The sequence below is a fragment of the Ovis aries genome, chromosome 2 (genome assembly GCF_016772045.2).
Source record: "Ovis aries strain OAR_USU_Benz2616 breed Rambouillet chromosome 2, ARS-UI_Ramb_v3.0, whole genome shotgun sequence".
NCBI classification, from domain to species: Eukaryota; Metazoa; Chordata; class Mammalia; order Artiodactyla; family Bovidae; genus Ovis; species Ovis aries.
The window spans coordinates 155,680,391-155,706,938 of NC_056055.1; the positions used below are offsets into that span (position 1 = coordinate 155,680,391).

Here is a 26,548-nt window from a genome sequence, read left to right on the forward strand (position 1 = left end):
AACAATTAATCCTAGATCTGCCACTATTTTGCTGGGCCTCTGGGAACCACTTGCTTTCTTCATGTTGTATTGCCTTTTGCTTAAAGTTCTATCACCATATTCTGTAAAGCGCTAGGTTATAAAATAGTGCAGTTCTGAATTTACCATGAATCAGCACTTTTCATCCTGAGTTATTATATATTGCAGTGGCTAAGAGCTGGTCTTTACACAGATAAGCCTGGGCTTATTTACTTCCTACATAGGAGAGACTTTGTAAACCTCAGTTTTCTCACCTATAAAATGAAACTAACAGTGCCAAAAATAAAGATTTGCTATGAGGACCAAAAATTATAATGCTTGTAAACCATAGTTCAGAATACACTCATTAGTATTGACATTTTAAAAATATTTGACAAAAAGGCAATTAATTGAAATAAGTCATCAGTTATTTATCCTTAAAAATCCATCTGATCTGCATAGAAAATAACCACTACAGATATGCATTTGAGAATGGTTAGCACACATTCTTAAAATTATCAGTGAATAATACATTAAATGTAAAGTGATTTAAAAGAAAATAACCAGAGCAAGAATTCTAAAGGCATAACAAAGACATGTGTGCAATTATTAAGAGATACTTAAAGTAAGTGTGGAATTAATAATATATACTTATTTGTTTTATTTATACTACATAGAACAATAATAACTACTTTGTTATTTCTATCTATAGAATAAGTATATCAACACAAAAATAGTCTCATATCATTGGCTACATTAAAATAATAGAAACTGAAATATAAATTTATTTATGTGAATAAGATAAGTAACAATTTTGACAAATATTTGAGGAGAACAGCTATTAAATACAGAGATACTTGGACTATCTCAGAAATGCTTGTCTCAAAATAAAAACATCAAAGTACAATTTGCTGAGGCAGAAGTTGTTTAAATTAATGGCAGCTGACCTTGCATCATAAAGCAACACAAATGCTATTGTCCGTCACAATCCGATCAGAGTAGTAACAATTCAAAGCTTACATAAGGTTACAATTTAAAAAATTATTATAGCAGAGCCTGCTTTCAACATCTATATAAAATTTACATTTATTCAACAAATATTTTTTTAAAAATAGAACATATACAAACCTAAGGAATGCATGATTTTTGACAGTGGTTGTTTTTCTTGAAAAACAGCATGTTAATTATTTTGTTTCATTTTAACTTCATTTTACTGTAAAAATTATAAGTAAACATTGGAACTCAGCCTCTAAACCTGACAACAAGAGAAGGATTCCCATATATATACTTCCTGTTACTTTATATATATGTCACTGAATATGAGATTTGAAAAAAATTCAATCTAGTTAATTTTCTGTCTTTCTTTGGACATAAGATGGAGCAGGTTCCTTCAGTTTATTGTAGGAAAAGAGCTCTGTGTAAAAGTATATATTACATTAATGGTAGCTAAATGGCCATTCCCAGATTTAGAAGGAAAACCTTAAAATAAAACATGCCATAATACAAAAATCTATATGTTATATAAGATCTATGTATTATAGGATCTTTTATCATAAAGATCTATAATAAAAGACATAAAAAGAACCATGACAGGCTGTCATAAAATGGAATTATGAATTTAAGTAAGCATTTTGCCTCTCTGTGCTTCATTTTCTTTACTTATATTTCCTTCCCCATCTACCTCACAAAACTGTGATACTTAAGCAAGATAAAGTATAAGAACTTTTTTAAAGAAATATAAAGAATATTATAATACAAAATCTGAAATCACTTAATATTAAATATTAAAATGTCTAAGATAACTCATTTCCTAATAAAAGCCTAATAGTTGAGGTTATTGAGAATTTAAACTTTAACCATAATAGAAAATGAAAATCACATCTTATTACCATTTCAAGCATTATTCAAATTATTGTAATTTTATACCCTGCTAGATCTATATATCAAGATATTAACACTGAGAAAACTCTACTATTATTATGTGATAAGACTAAGTTGCTCTTTAAATATTTTAATTTATGAAACAATCTTTCCTTATATATATCAAGTTTTTGATTCTATCTACTGTGAAAACATCTCTACCTTGAAAATATACTAAATTTTATCATTTGTTATCTGCTAGTACTTGTAAATGGAGAAGGCAATGGCACCCCACTCCAGTACTCTTGCCTGGAAAATCCCATGGACAGAGGAGCCTGTTAGGCTGCAGTCCATGGGGTCGCTAAGAGTTGGACACGACTGAGCGACTTCACTTTCCCTTTTCACTTTCCTGCATTGGAGGAGGAAATGGCAACCCACTCCAGTGTTCTTGCCTGGAGAATCCCAGGGACGGGGGAGCCTGGTGGGCTGCCGTCTATGGGGTCGCACAGAGTCGGACACGACTGAAGCGACTTAGCAGCAGCAGCAGCGGTACTTGTAAAATAGTAATCACATACACTGTTTCAATACTCTTCCTAAGAACAAAACAGATTGAGCAGAAGGATGGCACAATATACAAAGTAATACTAACCAACATAAGCACAGTTGGTGGCCCAAGTTTATCTAAGAGAATCAGTATCTGTATTACAGTTCTATTCCAGTAAGACCCTATTTAGTTACAAACACTACTGTTTCTCAAGCCAAATCCAAGTTCTGGCTTGCCAAACCAATGTGGAACATGGCTAACTTTGCATCAACTACAGGCTCTATCCTTTTCTAATTGATTCAAAGTTTTGAACACAGTATTCTCCTCTTTAAAATATTTCTCTAGATAGGAAAAAAATCAGGAGTTAGAGAGCTATCAAGTGTCATCTTGCTAATCATATTGTTTATCCTTTTCTCTTTTCTTATCCACTAAATAATGGTATTAGCCATAGACTTTGAGATATTACAGAATTTTTGCTTGAAAACATGCACCAATTTTACTATTCTATAAAAAAGGATTTCAAATATAAAAAAAATAAGATCTAAGTAAAAATTAGAAGTTTGGTAAGTATGTTTTTAAAATAAGAAAGACTTTTTTTTTATTATAAGATTATCACTTACCTGGGTTGGGGGGGTGGTGTCTACTTTAGTTGCTGTTTGATACATTTTCATCTCTAATAAAATGTTTTCTTTTGTAGAAAACTACATAATTGGTGCCAATATATTCAATCTATTTTATGAGGCTCCCAAAGGATGAATGAAGCTTATGGAAAACTTTTGGCAATGCTTCCAGAACATTCTGGCTACCAACACACTTTAAATGTTTTAAGTAGTTAGGCAGGAACTTCTGGGAGCTGATGACTGGACAATTATGCATTTTGGCTTACTGACTAAAAATTATAGTGAGTAAGCTTTGAAAAAGTTACCCTGAATTAACTATAGTTCTTATTGACAGAAAGACTGGTCTTCACATGAATGAAAATCTAAAATTCAGGTGGACTAGGGGAATTCTACCTATAGCCTAAATCAAACAGTACACTGTAAAAAAAAAAAAAAAAACCACTGTAAACCATAAAAACCATGCCACAAGGAAAGATACAGTAAGAGACAAAGAAACAGCCAATGATAATATTAAATGAATGCCTTATGTGGAAAGATAGTGGAAAAAAATGGAAAAATGCCCCCACTTGCCTTTAAGAAAACTTCACATATTCATAACATAAAATTTGACTATTAGTAGGGAACCAAGCATAAGACCTGCTGAGTTATGATGCCGTGATCTGAATCTGAGTTCCACACTCACTTATCATATAGCTTAATTCAAGTTACCTAAATGTTCTATGCCTTTTTCTATTCCAAAATATGAACAGTAGTTGTTTACTCAGTCATATCTTACTTTTTATAGACCCCATGGACTGCAGCCTTCCAGACTCCTCTGTCCATGGCATTTCCCAGGCAAGAGTACTAGAGTGGGTTGCTGTTTCCTTCTACAGGGATCTTCCCAACCTAGGGATCAGACCCACATCTCTTGCAATGCAGGCAGATTCTTTACCACTGAGCCACTGGGGAAGCCCCAAAATATAGCTGAGAAACATATTATGGTCATCTGAATAACCAAATGTATATTTCTTGTAGCTACCTCATAAGGCTCTGAGTATCTGATTGATTACTACATACAAAGTTCTTATAATGGTGCCTGACACATAGAAGTTCCATATATAGCAGTGATAGCAATTATTAATAGTAGTAACAGTACTTGAGGCACAGTAGTCCCTCTTGAGAAACCTGTATGCAGGCCAGGAAGCAACAGTTAGAACTGGACATGGAACAACAGACTGGTTCCAAATAGGAAAAGGAGTACATCAAGGCTGTATATTGTCACCTTGCTCATTTAACTTATATACAGAGTACATCATGAGAAACACTGGGCTGGAGGAAGCACAAGCTGGAATCAAGAATGCCGGGAGAAATATCAATAACCTCAGATATGCAGACGACACCAGTCTTTGGCAGAAAGTGAAGAACTAAAGAGCCTCTTGATGAAAGTGAAAGTGGAGAGTGAAAAAGTTGGCCCAAAGCTCAACATTCAGAAAATGAAGATCATGGCATCTGGTCCCATCACTTCATGGGAAATAGATGGGGAAGCAGTAAAAACAGTGTCAGACTTTATATTTTTGGGCTCCAAAATCACTGCAGATGGTGACTGCAGCCATGAAATTAAAAGACACTTACTCCTTGGAAGAAAAGTTATGACCAACCTAGACAGCATATTGAAAAGCAGAGACATTACTTTGCTAACAAAGGTCTGTCCAGTCAAGGCTATGGTTTTTCCAGTGGTCATGTATAGATGTGAGAGTTGGACTATAAAGAAAGCTGAGCACTGAAGAATTGATGCTTTTGAACTGTGGTGTTGGAGAAGACTCTTGAGAGCCCCTTGAACTGCAAGGAGATCCAACCAGTCCATTCTGAAGGAGATCAGCCCTGGATGTTCACTGGAAGGACTGATGTTGAAGCTGACATTCCAATCCTTTGGCCACCTGATGCAAAGGGCTGACTCATTTGAAAAGACCCTGATGCTGGGGAAGATTGAGGGCGGGAGGAGAAAGGGACGACAGAGGATGAGATAGCTGGATGGCATCACCGACTCAATGGACATGAGTTTGGGTGAACTCTGAGAGTTGGTGATGGACAGGGAGGCCTGGTGTGCTGTGGTTCATGGGGTTGCAAAGAGTCGGATATGACTGAGCGACTGAACTGAACTGAACAGTAATAGCTATTATCATCACGAATAGCATTGAAAGAACAAGAAAAAATGAATGAGCATTGTCTTCCCTAATCCTTAGAGAAGCAGTGTACATTCAGTATGTGTGTGTTCAGGAGGTCAGGAGTCAGGATGAGTATCACAGATATGTTCAATATTTATAAATATATTAATATTTATATTATATTGAGATATATTTAATATAACAGCATTGTAAATATATTTTATATTTACTTATTAGACATATATTTAACAGATGTAGTTGCTGATGGAATATGAGTTACACAGGATTTTACAGTTGTTAAAACTCATTGAACTGTATACTTAAGATCTGTGCATCTCAGTCTATGTAAATTAGATTTCATTTTTTAAAGGTGAAACCAAAATGTTTATGTCCCTATTGCATGATTCCCTGATTTACTCAAAATTTTATTAACTAAAGAAATTATAGTCCAACTGCATCAGATACTACCTTTCTGATCTCATTTCGGACCATTGTTCTCCATACCAGTCACGTGGGTCTCCTGGCTTTTCCTTACACATACCAGTGACTGTCTTGCCCTGGGGCTGTGCATATGCTGTGTTCTCTGCCCGCTGATACAGTCATGGCTTCCTGCTCTAACTTCCTTCAAATCTTACTTTCTAGTCAAATCACGGAGAGCTTTCCTATCAACCTATAAACAGCACACAATTTAATCACTCTGTATTTCCTTAGCTCACTTTATTTTACTCTTGGTACCTATTAATACTCTCCTAACATATTTTTTAAATGTATTTTTGAAAATGTTTATCATTTGTCTCTTTTTCTTAAATAATTAACCCTATGAAAACCAGATTGCACATTTTATATATGCCCTCTCTCACCTCAAAAATATATTTAAATTTTAAAACTCCAGCATTGTTGTTATGTGTGGAATTGTGCCTCCCTCCTCAAGAAGATTCATGTGTGAAGTCTTAAACCCCAGTATTTTAGAATGTGACTATATTGGGGGATAGATCCTTTAAAAAGGTAATTAAGTTAAAATAAGGTCATACAAAGGGGCCCTCATCCAATATGACTGGTATCCATATGAGAAGACGTTATTAGGACACAAACACAGAAAAAGGCCATGTGAAGACAGACAAGGCAATTGTCTGCACACCTCAGAGAGAGGCTTCAGAATGAAACTAACTCTACTGACACACTGATTTGGACTTCTGAAACCTTTGGAAAATAATTTCTGTTGTTTAAGTCACCCAGTCTCTCATACTTTGTTATGGCAGCTTTAGCATACCAATACACTGGTTAAATTTAACTTTCCCCTACACCACTCCTACATGCAAACAGATGAACATGACTAGAGAGAAACCCCAAAAATATGCTGCCTGTTCTCATTTTAAATCTATGAACTCATACTGGACTTGCAGCGCCTCAGAGCCATCCTGCAATAGCTCTAGTCAAATCAATTTCCATTCCTCAAATAACTTTGCACCTTGTTTGCCTTTAGACTGCCATCTCCACTCTATTTTCTCCTCAGTTCATCACTACATGTGTACATTTAGCAAGAAGATATAAACAATCAGAAGAGGATTTTGCTTAATGCCATGTTGAGTGTATCAACTTGCTAGTTCCTATGACTGCCACCCCTAAATCTGCAAGTCTGAGTGTGATGATGTATGAACTGTCTTTTAAGGAGTATAACATCCTCTGATCCCACACATTCATGGGCTTTACTGATACACTTGTCTCTTCTGCTTCAGTTTTTCCTCCTTGAATAAGTCATTTTTATCAGTACAAAGATGCTATATGAATAATCATCTTAAACTAATTTGACCCCATATCTCTTTTCATCTATGCTTCCAGTTGTCTGCTCATCTTGAATGCAAAACTCCTGGAAAGAAGCATGTATAATCATTGCCTATACATCCCATATCCTTGTCCTTCCCTTCGATTTTAAATCCAACAGTCTTTAGCTCCCACCATTATATGGAAGACTTACCTGAGACAGTCATGGCCATCCAATGGTCAGCTCTCAGTCATTATCTTACATAAGTCCTAAGCAGGTTTTGACATAACTTAGCCAAAATACTTTGTACTATTTTCTGACAGCTCTTTTTTTCACACCCCTGTTTGACCTTGCAGCAAATTCTGTTGGCTCCATTTACACTCCAGTATTCTTACCTGAAGAATTCCATAGACAGAGGTGCCTGGAAGGCTACTTACTATCCATGGGGCTGCAAAGAGTTGGACACATGACTGAGCCACTAACACTTTCACTTTCTATCTATAGATTTAACCTACATAATCACCAACTTGATATATTGCTTTAACTTAAAAAAAAAAACTGCTTTAATGAGATAGAATTCACATACTATTCAATCCAATCCACACATTTAAAATGTACAGTGCGATGGCTTGTAGTATAGTCACAGAGTTGTGCATCCATTGCCACAATCAACTTTAGAACACTTCCATTTCCTCGAGAGAAAACAACTCCTCTTTACTGTAACCCTCCAACCCGCCCATTGCCCCTAGGTCTAGGTTACCACTAATAGAGCATCTATCTCTCATACAATATGCTGTCCTTTGTTACTGTCTTCTTTGGTTAGTATAATGTTTTCAAGATTTTATCGGTGTTGTAGTACATACCAGCGTTTTACTTCTTTTTCCCAACAAATAATATCCATTGCATGAATATATCAGATTTTATTTGTCATTTGATCCACATTTGGGTTAATTCCACTTTTGGGCTATCATGAATAATCTGGTGATGAACATTCATGTACAAGTTTTGATATATGGACACATACATATGTACATATGTGTTTCTTGAGTATATATGTAAGAGTGGGATCAATTTGCTTAAATACATTTCCATGAAACCTATTCTCCACACAGAAGGAAATTTGGTCATGTTAAAATTAAATTTTAATCAGATCTTTTCTAAGTTCTGATCATTATTGACCAATGGCTTTTTATTACATAAATCAATAAAATAAATTCCAAATCCTTAACTTTGCCTATAAAACAACCAAATCTGGACCTTGACTGCCTTTCAGATTTCATCTTCTAACTCCTTTACTTAATGTACTCCAGAATCTTCATGCTTGAAGTACTCTCTAGAACACTGTTCTCCTAAGTAATGAAACAATCTTTCACCCTTTCTTTATTCAGATCACTGCTCAAATATCCCCAGAGAGTTCTTTTCTGGACCAACTTATCTAAGATAATGCCCTTCCACTATCTATGCAATATACTTATGTGGTTGATTCAGAATACTTATCACTAGTACTTGTTAATTTATTTACTGCCTGATTCTTGCAATGGAATTACACCTTTTATTCTCTGTGATATCCTTAAGATACCAAAAACATTTTTTTGGCACAAAATTGGTGCCAGATCAACATCTGTTGAATGAATCAGTGCAAGAAGGACTGAGAAGTAAAAAGTTCTGGTAAAAATGCAGAGAAAATTACACAAACCCTGGTAATAATAATAATGAAAACTGAAAACACTGTTTTAAACATTCATTTGTTTGAGCTGTGGGTGAATGGTGCTGTAAACTGAAAATAATTGTTCACTACATAAACCTGCTCTCTTGTTCCATGCCCTCTGATGCTTCTGGTCTCGTCTACCCAAACCTCAACTGCTTTGAGACAAAAACATAATTAAGGATGAAGCTGAAACAGCCTGTTAACAGAACAGACTGAAGTTCATATGTATCCTACAGCTCTGTGTGAGTACAGCTCTGTTTGGTACAGGCACTCAAGTCATCGTAGTACCCGGTCTCAGGTCACACTGTTGCTGTTCTAGTCCAATAAACTACCTACAACTATGTGATCCATGGAACTAACCTGAGTCATGTTTTCCGATTTCCAGACCACCTACAATCTGACAATTGTATATCTTTTGTCACAAAGGCCATTCAACAATGGAATGACAATCAAGGTATTAGATTTTCCTTGGTTGGATATGGTTTCCTTGGAGATGGTTGGATAGCATCACAGATTCAATGGACATGAACTTGGGCAAATTCCAGGAGATCATGAAGGAGGGAGGCCTGGTGTGCTGCAATCTATGGGTCGCAAAGAGTCAGACATAACTTAGCAACTGCACAATAACAATTAGATTTCCCATACTTTCTACTGTTCAAAGTTTTTGTTGAATATTGGAATGATCTCTTTAAAAACTGAAAAAGATATATGACCAAACTTCTAATCACCTCCTTGTACACCTACCTGAGGAAGAGAATTGGTTTATTGAATTTGGCCTTCCCAAAAGAAAGTTCATCTTCTCTTGGCTACCTGCTGACTAATGATCAGGATAAAATGGGTAGGGAATTTTATAAAATTAATTTTGAAAACATGGATTCCACCCTGTCCATTCCTGAACACGGTGGACTTTTCTTTCCCCAACAACAACCTCGAGCCAGACAAGATGGCATGCCTCTAGCTGACAGTGAAGCCAAAAGGAGGCCTAGAGTATTAAAACTTATCTGACCCCACCACCTGGATTCTTCTATTGAATTGACATGGTCCTAGACCATGAGGATAAGAAGTGCTTGGTTGTGGACATTGTAAACCAAATCCCACTACAATATTCCATGTGGGTCAACCTAGAAGATATCTGTAATTTTTTGTAAAAATGCCCGTGTCCCACTCATATTCAACTCTCCTCTATGAAAGATCTCAGTCTGAGTAAAAAATGATTGAAAAAAGAGGTGATGTTATATTTATTAGACTGGGACACACAAATGTCATGGCTATGGAGGGAACTTGGCAAACTTGCTATCTGAGGAGAAAGCAAACTGTGTCTGAAGAGGAGTAAGGACGGAGTGGGAGACTAATTCATGTTGTTCTCTTGGTCACCCCAACATTAGAGCCTGGCAGGAAAATCACATGGCCTACCTCAGTGGAGCAGCTCCTGCAGCTGGCAATCTGACCTACAACCTTTCCCACCTTATCCCTGTGCTATAAAACAGAAAAGTTATATAGACCAGTCCTTAACTGTGCCTGCTGTGCCCGATTTTCAATGGCAGTTTCCAAAGAGGGATTCCATCTCCACCTCTCTGAGCAGCTTTGGGTTATGCTCCGTAAGGCAATCCAGGCTAGAAATCTTCAGTGACATGGTACATGCTTAGCCACATCAATGCAGTGGCGATCCAAATCAAGGTTAACCACAAACACTGAACTGGAGTGAACCATGCCCCTTTAGACTTTATGTTTGTAGCTGGGGCAGGATGGCCCAAGGACTATCTTGCCATTGAGTACTGAGGTACTTGATTGTCTTTTGCAATGAGAACCAAGGATCAGCACATCAGGCTAAATTCCCTTGCAATAATCACATAGATAATAATGTGGCCTAGACTACATCTAGGCTGTATAAAAATAAGACATACTGAAATCCCCTGAGACTTATTTACAATGATTGAGTCCATGATCTGGGAGACCTGATTAAAGTCAATACTGCAGATTCACCTAATCCTGCTGCTTTATGTCCTATTTATAATAACCTCAAGTAAATATGGTATGAGAAAAATTAAAGAAAATTATCCTCAGCCTCCGTCAGATTAATCAAGGCATTGAATGGAATGGCATACTCATGTGAAATTTCACCAGAAGCCAAAATGATGGGACGCCCAAGGGTAGCTGTTATTGGAAGACCTCCCTCCTTAGGATGTCTCCACTCGCCTAGATTCAGGTCCCCATCACTCTTCACCCAGGCCATTTCTCAGGGCTGTGTTTACAGTGAGCAATGTAAAGAATGAGATGAGATTTTTCTCTAGGACCAAGAGCAGCCTTTTACTGCTTTATATAAAATGGTGGATTCACTGTGGGTTTTTGTTCTTTTCCTGAAATTCAACCTCATCATATTGTCAGTATGCATTGGGGCAGTCCACATTACCTCCAGGGGATCTGGTAGGTAAGGGGAGCTTATACAACATGTTGAAACTTAAGAACCTGCCGTGCCATGACTAAAAATGCCCTTTTCTCTGACATAGGAGTCTATTCTGCCAACCTCTGTGAACCAGTAACAAGCTAATTTATTAGCAGATTCTTTACCATCTGAGCCACCAGGGAAGCACAGTTTTTCATTAAGTACAATCAAATTGAGGCCCTTCATAGATCTTAAATCATTACACAAAGAAAAAATCAAGTCTGTATGTGTGCATTTTCATACATATAGAAATTTTTCTAAAAGGATACACTGGCTAAATTTTCTTATCTCTGCAGAGTAGAACTGATTTATAGTCTTCTGTAGTACTGAATTTTTAATAACAGCATGCATTACTTCTAGAATAAAACTATCGCTTTAATTATAAAAAGTAATGTACACCCTTCATTTATCCTACAGATAAAATTGATTATCGATACAGATGCCAACACCTATGCTAGGTACTAAAGATAAAACAGATAAAAACATACAATCTCTTCCTTCTCATTTAGGACCCAGGAGGGGAGACAGACAAGAGCATCAGAGTAGGGATAAGAAAAGATGTAAGTGAAATATTTGGAGTGATTCCAAGATGTGGAACTCTTTTCAACATATAATTATAACGTTAAGAGAATACAGCAATAGAATAATTGTGCATAGAGGTTGAAAGAAACATGAAGCTTTACAGAGAATGTGTATAAGATAGACATTATTTTTCAAGGTAGTTTTTTACATATTGGTCTTCTAAGTCACTCTTGGGTATAGGTATAGCCATTCTATGACGATATTGTGAATATTAAAGTCTAAAATATATGTTAATCAGACTCTACAAGCAATGTGTGTTCAGTTACTCAGACACTCAGTCGTGTCTGACTCTTTTGCGACCCCATGGACTGTAGCCCACGAGGCTCCTCTGCCCACAGGATTTCCCAGGCAAGAATACTGGAGTGGGTTACCTTCTCCTCCTCCAGGGGATACTCCCCATCCAGGGACTGAACCTGAGTCTGCTGCACTGGCAGACGGATTCTTTACCACCGGTGCCACCTTGTCACTGTTCAGTCGATTAGTCATGTCCAATTCTGCAATCCCATGGACTACAGCACACCAGGCTTCCCTGTCCTTCACCATCTCCTGGACTTTGCTCAAATTCATTTCCATTGAGTTATTGATGCCAACCAACCATCCCGTCCTCTGTCTTCCCCTTCTCCTCCTGTCTTCTCTCTTTCCCAGTATCAGAGTCTTTTCCAATGAGACGGTTCTTTGCATCAGGTGACCGAAGTACTGGAGCTTCAGCTTCAGCATCAGTCCTTCCAATGAATATTCAGGATTGATTTACTTTAGGATTGACTGGTTTGATCTCCTTGAAGTTAAGTCTTCACAGAAAAAGCTCTCAAAAAGCAATATATGACCCTCAAAAAGTAATGAAATTAAGTTTTAAAAACTATATTCATCCACCTAAAAAATGCTCATCTTTCTTTGGTTTTAGGTATTTAATAACTGCTTAGTATTCATTCTGGGCATCTCAGTTGCTCAGTAGGTAAAGAATCTGCCTGTAGTACAGTAGACACATGAGATGCAGGTTCGATCCCTGGGTCAGACAGACCCTGTGAGGAGGGCATGGCAACCCACTGCAATATTCTTGCCTGGAGAATCCCACGGACAGAGGAGCCTGGTGAGCTACAGTCCATAAGGTCGCAAAGAGGCAGTCACATTGAAGCGACTGACCACTCAGTATTCATCTTATAACATGATATACCAGTGGATTAAGCTTGTTCATTAATAGTTGATGAGAGAGGAAAACAGGAATCCAAAATGTTCATCTGGATGTAAAACCCAGAGATTTAAGACAGCAGTAGGGGATTTAGACAGTTCCCAGTTGACATTTACCAGCAAGCTAGCCATCTTCTGACATAAATAACATGATTGTGAAGAAAATAAATAATGCCACTGAGACAGTAAACCATTAGAAAATCTTAACCTCAGCTTCCTACTTCTTAGCTGGTCTTAAGGATTCTGATTTATTCACAACAAAAGATTAAGGAATGAATTACCAGTGTTCCTCCTTTGAAATATGCATGGCAGTAGGGCTATTTCTTGTCTAGACATTCTTCCAAATGTTTATTTGTAGAAAATAAAGAAGAATAATATCATATTAGCTTGTAAAAGTACATCAGAGTCGCTCTGCTCCAACAGACAATTAGTGGGAGATGAAAAGAAAGTGAAATATAATGAAGCAAAACCCCAGAACTCTAGGGCACAAAAGGACTCCAACAGCACAAAGAAGATATAGAAGGACTTGGTTACAGAAGTAAAACCAGCTAAAGCTGCTTTCTAAAATTCTATCTTAAAATCACACAAATATAAATAAAATTTTATTTGTCATCTCCATTTAGTAAAATTTTTACCATAGTTGATACATGAGAGAAAGACATACTTTTCTTAAGATTTTAAAAATATTAACAAGGGAAATGTTCAACTTCTTCCACTCAAAAAAGAAAAACCAAACCAAACAAAAACACTTTATTAAAACTACGGTATCCCTACATAATAGTTTGATTTGCAGCTTCAGTTTTGGGGTGTTGTTTTTTTTTTCCCTGCACCCTTCCTGGTGAAGTTTTTAATCATATATTAAGTGCCTCAAAAGGTAGACAATCAGAAGGAAGAAGTAGATAAAGAATTAAAAATCCAAATATTGAATAATTAGGCCCAATTAATTTAAAGTGAAATTATTAAATCCCTAAAGCATTAAAATTCATCTTCGTATTAGCAAAGTAATCTTGTTATCTGAAATTATTAAAAACTGTAACTTTTTAATCAATATAAAACAATCTAATATAATGAACTATATTATCTGATAATAGAAAACATGGAAATATTATAAAGTTATTTGCCAAAAACACATGAGAAAGAGAAAAACATGCCTCTTTACAAGATTCCAAAGTGGAGCAGAGATTACCATTATATCTAAGAAGCACATAATAAGGCAAGTGGAAAACAAGGCTACATTTTCCCTTTTATCTGGGGAAAATATTAAAATTCCTTTAATTAGGGATTATGCCACTTAAAGAACTGTAAATTAAAATTAAATACTGTTTTTGAGAAAGTTAATTTTAAAGATGGGATAAAATGGGTCCTTACAGGTAGAAATGTAAATTGGCAAAAATTTTTTTGGAAAGAAATGTGATTTATTGAAAATGACCTTTGACCTACTTTCTTAAAAAAAGTCCTGTACTTTGAACTATTGATTTCTCCACTGCAAAACTCCCTTGTTAAAAAAAACCCATACTAAAGAAAAGGTTTATGCACAATTATGGCAGCATAATTTATAAATAGGGTATACAGGAATGCATAGTTACAATAAAATTAACAAATAGACCCAAAGGATTGTCACAAGTTATTCACAAAATGGAATAAAGAAGAAAAGGAAGGCAGAAGCTTTCATTAAAAATAAAGCTTGACTTAAGGATTCTGTTTCAGAATTTTTCTCTTCAGCTAGTCTACAGTATTACCGAATTATGTGCAAGATAAAAGTTCACCCTACATGCCATATTCTATTAAAACTCCACACTCCTTTTTTAAAAGTGGCTAACTTTTCAAACCTGGGGTCTCACCCAAGATTCAGGAACTACTTTTGCTTGCTTCTTTGTATTTGTAGACCTTCTTCCAAATAAATATACTCTTAAAATCATCAGGACCAATATTTAAAGGCAGTTCAACAGTGAAGAATCTGCCTGCAGTGCAGGAGATGCAGGAGACCTGGGTTCAGTCCCTGGGTCTGAAAGATCCCTGGAGGAAGACAGGACCACCCGTTCCAGTATCCTTGCCTGGAAAATCCCATGGACAGAGGAGCCTGGCGGACTACAGTCCATGGGGTCACGAAGAGTCAGACAGACTGAAGTGACTGAGCATGCACTCATGCACACAAAGTGGGGAAGACATTCACTTCTAATCACGCTCACTGTCGCAGCCTGTATCTCATCAAATCCAACTAATTTTTACAAAAGAGACAACACAAATGGATTTTGTATTTCACTTATGTAAAGAAATTGTAATATTTTGAAGACATACCTACTCAGATCCTAAAATGCTCTTCCCTTATACATGATTTAGATTAAAATGGCATGCTAATTGAAGTACCTGAGAAGTGCAGTGATTACTGCTATAGAAAAGCAGTTTCGTATCAATATTAAAAGTGTATTGTAATTTTAATGTACAGCCGTGGCGGATTCACGTTGATATATGGCAAAACCAATACAGTATTGTAAAGTAAAAAAAAAAAAAAAATAATAATAATAAAATGAATTTAAAAAATCATTACTAAGATAATCATTACTAAGATAATAATCTAACCAAAAATGGTTAGATTGAAAATAAAATTACCATGAGCAAGAAAACCTCCTTGTTAAAAGCAAGCACCCCTTTTTTCAGAGATCACAAGAAAAATAACAGATGTAGTATAAAACTAATATAATCTATAGTACAGTTTTTAAATGTCCAGTCCAAAAATACTATCATAAGTTACCCTAATTATCATTTTAAGGCAATAATTATATAACATTATGTCTCTGGGACACCAAAATAATATATATTCATGTATCACATTGTTCCTATGTTGGCAATTAAATCAACTTCTGGAAACAATTTTTCTTTCCATGTCATTCACCAGATATCAGCAATGGGAATATGGTAGGGGACTGTAAAGTAGAAAAGGGCAGAAGAAAAGTGATTATCACCCTATTTAAATTAACCTCAATGGTTATATTCCTTTCTAGAAATGGTATTTTTTATAGTTTATATCATAGCAGTGAGAAACAACATTGTAAATAGACAGTTTTTCTTATTATAGCGTATTTTTAAGTCAAGTTTCAAATTCTGAAAGCAAACTACTCATAAATTTTTTGCAAAGGTTTTATAGTTTCATAGCTCAAACAGCAAAAATATAAAGCATCAAGATCAATAACATCTGTTAGTCCAAGGAAAAGCTCCACTGTTTATGTAGCTGAATAGCTATAATATTTTCTTTTGATTTTGATAAGCAGAATAAATAATTCCAACTAGTGACTGACATCCGAACAAATCAGTAGGTGTCCTCTGCTCCAAAATCTCTTATCTGTTAATTTCTGTGGAATGAAACAGTGTTCAAACTGAGAAAGAAAATACTGGTATGATTCTTCTCTTGCAAAAAACCATAATCAGTATGAAAATTCTCAGATTTCCTACATCTATTCAGCACTACCCCAGCAGAACAGCAATCAATGCTTTATTTTTCTTTTTGCTTTACATTTCCAGCAGACAGGTATAAAAGCAGCAATCTGAGTCAATGAAACCCATTAACTAAAGCATGGGGTTTTTTTTTTTCCTTTATGTCAATTTTAATTCCTGGTTATTCACACTCTCTCACTTTATTAAATTATATCTCTTTGATCAGATTTAATCATAGTACTCTTCATCATATTTCTTATATTCCTTTTTTATTCATCTCATTTTCTCCCCATAGTCTCCTGCTTTTCTAATTAGAAAAGTCATCTAACCAGAATTTTTTATTTCAATTTACAATTGGCTTTGTAGGATATATTTGTCAGTCATTTTTGCCACGTCAATTATTTTTCCCATTCTTTTCCAGCTTTCCTGTAGTTTCTTCCTCTTCTATGCAATAAACACCATCACTCTCTCTTGACCATCCCAATATTTCTCCATAATCTCTACTTGCCATTTTACAGAAGTTCCATCTTACTCAACATCTGAATACATATTCTAAGTTCTTTCTTTATTTCAATCAAAACCAAAATTACAATTGATGATACCTAAGAAAGACAGTACTTGTAATCATGTGCCACTACTAAGACACTGAAGATGCTAAATAAAAGCAAAAATATCAGAACAATGAACATTTGTGTGAAAGAGCCAGAAATATATAAACTGTTGTTTTTTTCTTAAAATTAAGCATTAGTAGCATGGTTGGGGTATTAGATAGACTTTAATTCAAGTCCCATTATTGCCATACTTTAATTTGGAGATACTGGAAAGGTTAATTTGCCAGTTAAGCCCAGTTGCTCCCAGGTTTACAAAACAACAATAAGAGCTCTCCCTACTTGAAAAGTCATGGTAAAGAGTATGCCCATAAAATGAGAATCACAGGAATTGGCACATAACAACTAACCAGTACATTTTAGCCATTGCTACTATCATGATCAATATTACAAGGAGAAAAATTGTTCATACAACTCAGAAAGAGAACAGCATTTAAGATTCATTCAAATATAAGCTATTTACTTCATTTATCTGGCAAATTTAAGTACCTAAAGGCTTTCAACCCTCTGCTAGATGCTTGGGGCATTTTAACTCCCAGAGCTTTTAGTATAATATTGGTTGGCCAAAACATTGCTTGGGATTTTCTGTATCCAAAGAAATGTTGGGGCCACCCAATATTTCCAGATAAAATCAAAGACCTGTTAAAAGCAGATCCACTGATAAGATATCAATTTTATTAGTTTTATTTTGTTCTTTATACATCCATCATTTTATATATCTTCAGTCTTTTATAGAAAAATTAGGAGCTTTCATAAATTTGTTAGTAGACTTTGATGATTTTGAGGCACATATTAGACATAAAGAGCTTCCCAAGTGTCACTAGTGGTAAAGAACCCACCTACAAATATAGGTTAGATTAAGAGACACGGGTTCAATCCCTGGGTGGGGAAGACCCCTGGAGGAGAGCACGGCAGCCCACTTCAGTATGGTTGCCTGGAGAATCCCACAGACAGCAGAGCCTGGCAGGCAGCCATCCATGGTGTTGCAAAGAGTCGGACACAACTAAGTGACTTAGCATGCATGCACTCATGGGACATAAACTGGGACTCCCAGAGACAGGTGAATATAGAAGTTGAATTTTAGGAGGGGTAAAAGATGAGGAGGTGATGGAATTCCAGTTGAGATATTTCAAATCCTGGAATATGATGTTGTGGAAGTGCTGCATTCAATATGCCAACAAATTTGGAAAACTCAGCAGTGGCCACACGACTGGAAAAGGTCAGTTTTCATTCCAATCCCAAAGAAAGGCAATGCCAAAGAATGCTCAAACTACCGCACAATTGCACTCATCTCACACGCTAGTAAAGTAATGCTCAAAATTCTCCAAGCCAGGCTTCAGCAATACATGAACAACGAACTTCCAGATGTTCAAGCTGGTTTTAGAAAAGGCAGAGGAACCAGAGATCAAATTGCCAATATCTGCTGGATCATGGAAAAAGCAAGAGAGTTCCAGAAAAACATCTATTTCTGCTTTATTGACTATGCCAAAGCCTTTGACTGTGTGGATCACAATCAGCTGTGGAAAATTCTGAAAGAGATGGGAATACAGACCACCTGACCTGCCTCTTGAGAAATCTGTATGCAGGTCAGGAAGCAACAGTTAGAACTGGACATGGAACAACAGACTGGTTCCAAATAGGAAAAGGAGTAGGTCAAGCCTGCATATTGTCACCCTGCTCATTTAACTTATCTGCAGAGTACATCATGAGAAATGCTGGACTGGAAGAAACACAAGCTGGAATCAAGATTGCTGGAAGAAATATCAATAACCTCAGATATGCAGATGACACCACCCTTATGGCAGAAAGTGAAGAGGAATTAAAAAGCCTCTTGATGAAAGTGAAAGTGGAGAGTGAAAAAGTTGGCCTAAAGCTCAACATTCAGAAAACGAAGATCATGGCATCTGGTCCCATCACTTCATGGAAAATAGATGGGGAAACAGTGGAAACAGTGTCAGACTTTATTTTGGGGGGCTTCAAAATCACTGCAGATGGTGACTGCAGCCATGAAATTAAAAGACGCTTACTCCTTGGAAGAAAAGTTATGACCAACCTAGACAGCATATTAAAAAGCAGAGACATTACTTTGCCAACAAAGGTCCGTCTAATCAAGGTTATGATTTTTCCAGTAGTCATGTATGGATGTGAGAGTTGGACTGTGAAGAAGGCTGAGCACCAAAGAGTTGATGCTTTTGAACTGTGGTGTTGGAGAAGACTCTTGAGAGTCCCTTGAACTGAAAGGAGATCCAACCAGGCCATTGTGAAAGAGATCAGCCCTGGGATTTCTTTGGAAGGAACAATGCTAAAGCTGAAACTCCAGTGCTTTGGCCACCTCATGTGAAGAGTTGACTCACTGGAAAAGACTCTGATGCTGGGAGGGATTGGGGGCAGGAGGAGAAGGGGACGACAGAGGATGAGATGGCTGGATGGCATCACTGACTCGATGGACGTGAGTCTGAGTGAACTCTGGGAGCTGGTGATGGACAGAGAGGCCTGGCGTGCTGCGATTCATGGAGTCGCAAAGAGTCAGACACGACCGAATGACTGAACTGAAATGAACTGAACTGAAAAGATGAGGGGATTATCAAACCAATGTTAGTTAAAGCCATGGAAATATCCACAAAGAATCCTATAGAGTCCAATTTAAAGAAAGATAAGCCCACAAGTTCAATTGGGCAAGGGCTTTCAAGAGAAGAGAAAATAACAAGAGTATAGTGTTATAATTCCAATAGAAATAATACTGAAAAATAGAAAGCATGATTAATGGTACAAAATCATGCGAAGAGATCAAAGAATTGTAGACTATACATAGTTCCAGGACTAATTTCAGTGACCTAATAAAGAACAGTTTCAGACAAGCTGAGAAAGCAAGCCTCAGTGTGTTGAGGTGTGAATGGAGGATGCAGTTTAAAACAAAGAATATAGACAGTTCTTGGAAACATTTAACTCTGAACAGAGATAAGAGGTAACGTGCAGCTAAAGGTGGACTTGGAATGAAGGGAGGATTTGTGAATAGATACTCTTTTGCTTTTAAGCAGAAAAATATTTTGACATCTTTAATGCCAATAAAGGAAATTTGGAGACAGGGAGGAAACTGAAGATACAGAAAAGGAAGAAAATATCCATTTGAGTCAGGACTCTTAGGACACATACAGGTATAAGGTCAGGGGTATGAGTGATGGCAGTGCCTAATGGAGGAAGACACACTGGGAGGAAAAATGAAAGAATTTATGGACAGAGATGAATTATCAGGGACCTTGTAATCCACAGATGCTATTTTCTCTGCACGTCATCTTTTAAGAAGGAAGGAAGGAGAGTAATGTGGGGTTAGAGCACAGGACAGCAGCAAAGGTTTTATACCAAATTATGGAGGATGGAAGATATCTCTCTAGAAAAATACATAAAAGTTGTATCTCAAATTAGAGGGCTCAGCTAAAGTTGTCACCTCAGATTCTCACCCTGTGTGCCTGGTGTATATCATTTCTGATGCCCCCCTAGAGGGACTGAGGCATGTCTCCTTCACTATTCCTTCATGCCTTCCATGAAAGGGGTTTACTCTAGATGGAAGGTATTTTATTTTATTGTTGCTATTGTTCAGTTGTTGTATCCAACTTTTTGCAACCCCATGGACTGCAGCTCCCAGGCTTCCCTGTCCTTCCCCATCACCAAATCTCCTGGAGTTTGCTCATTATGTCCACTGAGTTGGTGATGTTATCTAACCATCTCATCCTCTGCCACCCTCACCTTCTTTTGCCTTCAATCTTTCCCAGCATCAGAGTCTTTTCCAATGAGTCTGCTCTTCACATCAGGTGGCCGAGGTATTGGAGCTTTAGCACCAGTCTTTCCAATGAATATTCAGGGTTGATTTCCTTTAGAACTTACTGGTTTGATCTCCTTTACTTTTCATTTTTTAGCAAAAGTATATTAATTTAAAAACCAGATTAAGTATGACTGAAGCAAACAGAATACTGCATGATGCCAATCTTAGTGAACTCAGCTAACATGGTTTGAATGTGCTGAAAATGACTATTAACATTCCTCCCTCCTAAAAAATTAATAGCGATGTATCTTGCCAAACCTTTGCATTCAGACCTGCAGATGCAGCAGAGGAGGAAAGCACAGTGAAGGAAGAAGAAACCCAAAGGATTTTGCTCTAAGCTAGTTGCATGTTACTAGAGAGAAAAGGAAAAAAACAAAAAACAACTGTTCATGGTCATGACTAACATGGATCAATGGTCAAGTTACTCCTTTTTTATTCCGCTCTCTCTCTCTCTTATCATCCTCCCTCCCTCTTTTTCAGCTGGACCCTACTGTTTCTAAGATACCTTCTAGTTTGACTCTCTGCTGCTCAATTGGGTGTCTCATACTAGCTGAGGTTGCCAGGCAACATGACTGATGGAACACTCACCAGGCTGCGTGGTGGCTCTATTTTTTGGTTAGCAGGTGGGAGATTTGGATAGAATATCATGAGGTTTCCACATTGCAATTCTGTTTCCAGTGAGTGTATAGTTGATTGCCTTCAATATTATTACTATAGTTCATTGCACTATTCATCATTGTTTAGAGGCTTTTCTTTTTTGAAACAATTATTAATATTTCCCAAGTTTTTCAAGAGATTGGATTGCCCTTCAAAAAACTTCCTACCTTTTCAGATACTCATTATCATAAAGCCAACATTTTAAAGAATATGATAAACCAAAAGGTTACTGATGGGGAGAAGATATAAAGGGGAACTTGTTGGGGATTGGAAATGCTCTGTATCTTGATCCGGGTAGTAATAACACAGTACAGAACTATGTAAAAATCCATCAATCTGTATACTTATATTAGGGTACAATTTAACATACATGTGGCATGCTTCTCGTTTTAAAAGGTGCTGACAAAGTAAATAAACATACACATATAGAAACTGGGGCTATATAACCTTGATGTATGTTTGAAAGCCAAAATGATCTCTAGCTTTTCATTAAAGAACATATCATCTTCTTAAAGACCAGGCATTGTAGTTACATTTAATCAGTTTAACAATAGAGATGATTTTGTCATATGGCAACCATGCTTTTACTAATAACTTGCTTTTTATAGAGAAGGAGGCTTAACTGTCAATTCAGCTGGGCACATTGAGGAGAGCAGACAGCCCTAATAGCCACGCATTGCAGATGATTTGCTATTTGTTTCGGCCTCACCGGGTCACAAGCAGAATGCTTTGGATGCAGAGAAAGATCACATCTGGAAATTCACCTCAAGGACAGACTTCATATACAGAGTCATGAAGTATACACTGTTCTGGCCTCTGTGGGCTACACTAGACCCACCACTTCCTACAACAAAACATGGACAGAAAAATTGACTGGCAAAATCTAACATAAACTTTAAAGCAAGGGTCTTTTGTAGCTTTATTTTTACTGCATTTTATTTATAAAATGTATTTTATTTTACTTATTTACTTTATTTTATTGTATTTTATTTTACTGTACTTTATTTATAAAACCATACAATCTCCATACCAAAGAATGAGGATACTTTCTATACTTTATCTGCTGGACCTTCTAAAGAGCTTAGCACTAAACCTGTACAGTTTTTAAAAGTACTTTTATATTTTCTTATTTCATTTGCTGCTCATCATGGCTGTAAAATATATTGTCCAATCTAAGACTCAGAAAGTTTAAGTGACTTGCCCCAAATGACATACTCATCTAAGCCAGAAATCTTCCCAATCAGAATGTGAAGCCAGTTTCTAACACACAACACCATGTGGTTTAATGAATCCTATTGTTTCATTTCAGAACTTGGCAAAGCCTCTACACAAAGGTAGTTCCTATAAAAATTCAACTTTGTTTAAAATAATAAACATTTATCACGTATTTGCTAGACTTTGGGATATTTCTTTTGACAAGAAGAACTATCTGTCTAGGGCAAATAAAACTGCATAGAATTGTGGTGGTTTAAGATGCAATAGGCAGTTAAAGTTGATCACCTATTTATCAGCTGACAACACTGAGATCTAGTAGGTTCTGATGACTTTCCCAAGTTTCATAACTTCCAGTGATAAAATTCAAACTAGAACTCCTTTTATCTGTTTCTTGCCTGATATAATACAAAGTGTTATCTTAAGCCTAAATTTTGAGCACTATTTCAGTATAGTTCAAAGGATAAAACTGATCTATTTAAGGGTAGAAATTGAGACTTTCCATCCCCTCTAAGAGAAAAAGCTTTACACAGGAGAAATAAGACAAATTGCCTTTCTACACTCTCAATCAGTACTAGGCATGAATAGACTCTGCCCTCGCTGGAATAACTGAATTTATATTAATATAGGTGGGTGAAATAAAACATATCATTTATTAATCTTCTCCTATGTGATAGACCCTTTGCATATATCTTCACAAAAAATATGTCAAGAAGTCACTATTAATATGATGTCCTTTTAGAACTGAAAAAGTAGGACCAGTTAGGATAAGGACCTCACTCAAGGTCACATAGCTAGTAATTTGCAGAGCTGAATCAGAACCCGGCTCTGTTTCATGATAGATCCCGTGTATTTTAACCCACACCATCCTGCCTTAGAAATCTGATTACTTAAATGTAGTCCCCATCCTCTAATTATGACTGAGGCTGCTAAGAGCCTTATTGTTGTTCAGTCTCTCAGCTGTGTCCGACTCCTTGTGACCCCATGGACTGCAGTGCTCCAGGCTTCCTTGTCCTTCACCATCTCCCAGAGCTTGCTCAAACTCATGTCCATTAAGTCATGATGCTATCCAACCATCTCATCCTCTGTTGTCCCCTTCTCCTCCTGCCTTCAGTCTTTTCCATTAGGGTCTTTTCTATTGAGTCATATAAGAGCCTACCCAATACTAACCTTCCCCTTCCCTATACTGACACATTCCGAGGATTTATGTGTGAAACAGAAACACTATACATAACAGCTTTGTTTGCAGCAAACAAATGGTACTCAGGAAGAAAATATTGGGTAGTTTCTGGAGAACATTTTCGAGGGGGGTTAAACCAGCTAGTTTATGCAGGTCAAGAGGTAACAGTTAGATCTGGACATGGAACAAATGACTGGACAAAATTTGGAAAGGAGTATGCCAAGGCTGTATATTGACACCCTACTTACTTAACTTATATGCAGAGTATATCATGCGAAATGTGAGAGCTGGACCATAAAGAAGGCTGAGCACTGAATCAATGCTTTCAAATTGTGGTGTTGGAGAAGACTTGAGAGTCCCTTGGACTGCAAGGAGGTCAAACCAGTCAATCCTAAAGGAAATCAACCCTGAATATTCACTGGAAGGACTGTTGCTGAAGCTGAGGCTCCAATCCTTTGGCCACCTGATGCAAAGAGCCAATTCATTTAAAAAGACTCTAATGCTGAGAAAACCTGAAGGCAAAAGGAGAAAGGGGTGACAGAGGATAAAATGGATAGATAGCATCACCAGCTCAATAGAGATGAATTTGAGCAAACTCTGGGAGATAGTGGAGGACAGGGAAGCTTGGGTTGCTGCAGTCCATGGGGTCGCAAAGAGTCAAACATGACTTAGCGACTGAACAGCAACAACAAACCTGCTGGTAGCATGACTTTGCCCTCGCATTTTGTTTGCTCGCTATTGTTGCACAGAACACAAATAAGATGGCTGGGCTCCAGGCATCAGCTTAGCTGCTGGAAAATCCTTGAGGATGACATCATACTGCTAAAGTGTTGGAACAGAACTAAAGAAACAATTCCCTGACGATCAAAGTACAATTCCAGCCCCACATGCCAGTTACCAGACTTCTTTATGCAGAAGAAAACTTGAACTCTACCCTGTTGAAAGCAATGAAAGTATGTTATATAAAATCCATTGAGCCTCAATTGCTCACAAAAATGTTACAGCAACGATTAATTTTGTTTGTAAAGACTACTAAAAATAATACTGACTCAAGTGTTTTAGCTCTGACAAGTACAGACTAGGTAATGCATGGAGAGAGAAAAAGAAAAAGTTTCTTTGGGAAATTTAAAAAGCTGGGACATATATATATATATATATATATATATATATATATATGCATATGTGTGTATATTTTTTAAAATTTGCAGTTTTGCTACCACTTAGGTCAAAGGCTAGAACAGAATATCACACTTATCCTAACAATGAGAAAAGGTCACATAAGCTATAAAATACTAACTTTTCCTGAGCTTATCAGAGACCTGGGGTCACAAGGCAAAGAGATTAACTAAACCTCAAATGATAACAGCCATTCTGAGGAGAGATAGGACATAGGGACCATTTCACCTCTGACAGTTCATGAGAGGGACATGTGCTCATTTTGGAAGTGGGTAAGAAGAAAACAGCTAAAATGGTAACAAACTCTCAAAGGCCAGAAGGGGTTGACAGAACAGTACAGACACCTGGGAACCCCCAGACACAAAGGGATATACACTCATTCAGAAGCTCTTTTTTCTTTTTAAGGCATTTCCTGGCAGCTCAGCAGAAAGATTAAGGTTAGGGCAGGAAGCCAGAGAGAGCATGCTGGTATCACAAAGGCACAAAACCAGTTCTGCTTCCCCACTCCATTGTCTAATACAACACCTTTTAGGACAGAAAACCCTCGTACTCTTGAGGGCACTGGAAAAGATGCACAGTATCTGGGAGAGAGGTAGAAGCGAAAGTCCTCAGGACCCAGGGGAGGGATGGTCACTCTCTCGGGCCCAGAATCTCACACTGACACAAAGCAGAGATCTGCTCCCACTGGGGAAAGAGAGGGACACGTGCCCCCACCAAAGAACTCCAGAGTCAAGTAAGAGTTTGAACATCATGAGAGGAATGGGGAGGAATACAGAAAAAGCTACATGGCTAAGACCCAGATGCACAGAACATTGCAAGCTTAACACTGGAAAAAAGTATCCTTGAACCTTCCCATCCCCACCAGGAGTATGGCACCAAGTAACAAGCCAGCAGTCTACCCCTGGGGGAGGGACAAGATGGGACAAGAGGCTTCCTACCTAAACAGCGTATTAAAAATCAGAAACATCACTTTGCCGACAAAGGACTGAATAGTCAAAGCTATGGTTTTTCCGGTAGTCATGCATGACTGTGAGAGTTGGACAATAAAGAAGGCTGAAAAATGATGCTTTTTTAAACTGTGGTGTGGGAGAAAGACTCTTGAGAGTCCCTTGGACTGCAAGGAGATCAAACCAGTCTATCCTAAAGAAAGTCAACCCTGAATATTCACTGGAAGGCCTGATGCTAAAGCTGAGGCTTTGACCTGATGAGAAGAGCCAACTTGTTGGAAAAGACCCTGATGCTAGGAAAGATAGAAAGCAGGATGAGAAGTGGATGACAGGACAAGATGGTTGGATGGCATCACTGACTCAATGAACACGAGTTTGAGCAAACTTCAGGAGATGGTAAAGGACAGGGAAGCCTGGTATGCTGCAGTCCATGGGGTTGCAAAGAGTCGGACATGACTGAGCGATTGAATGATAACAACTGCTTTGCAAGCATTAGGAGGGCAGAGAACAAATGCTAAGAAAAATTATCTGGCCCTCTAGGCCCACACAAAGCACAAGAAAGCAACAGTACTACTGCTGGAATTGGAAGTCTTACAAAAAAACTCCTTCATTGTAAGCGGTTAGATGAACAAACAAAACAAGAAGAATCATTTGATAATATCAGCAGATAC

At 37.3% G+C, this 26,548-nt stretch overlaps 1 protein-coding gene across 6 annotated transcripts in view; it reads right to left on the minus strand.

The window, feature by feature from the left end:
* Positions 1–26,548, minus strand: part of GALNT13 (polypeptide N-acetylgalactosaminyltransferase 13) — a 652,766-nt gene that overhangs the window by 582,804 nt on the left and 43,414 nt on the right. The window lies entirely within an intron of this gene.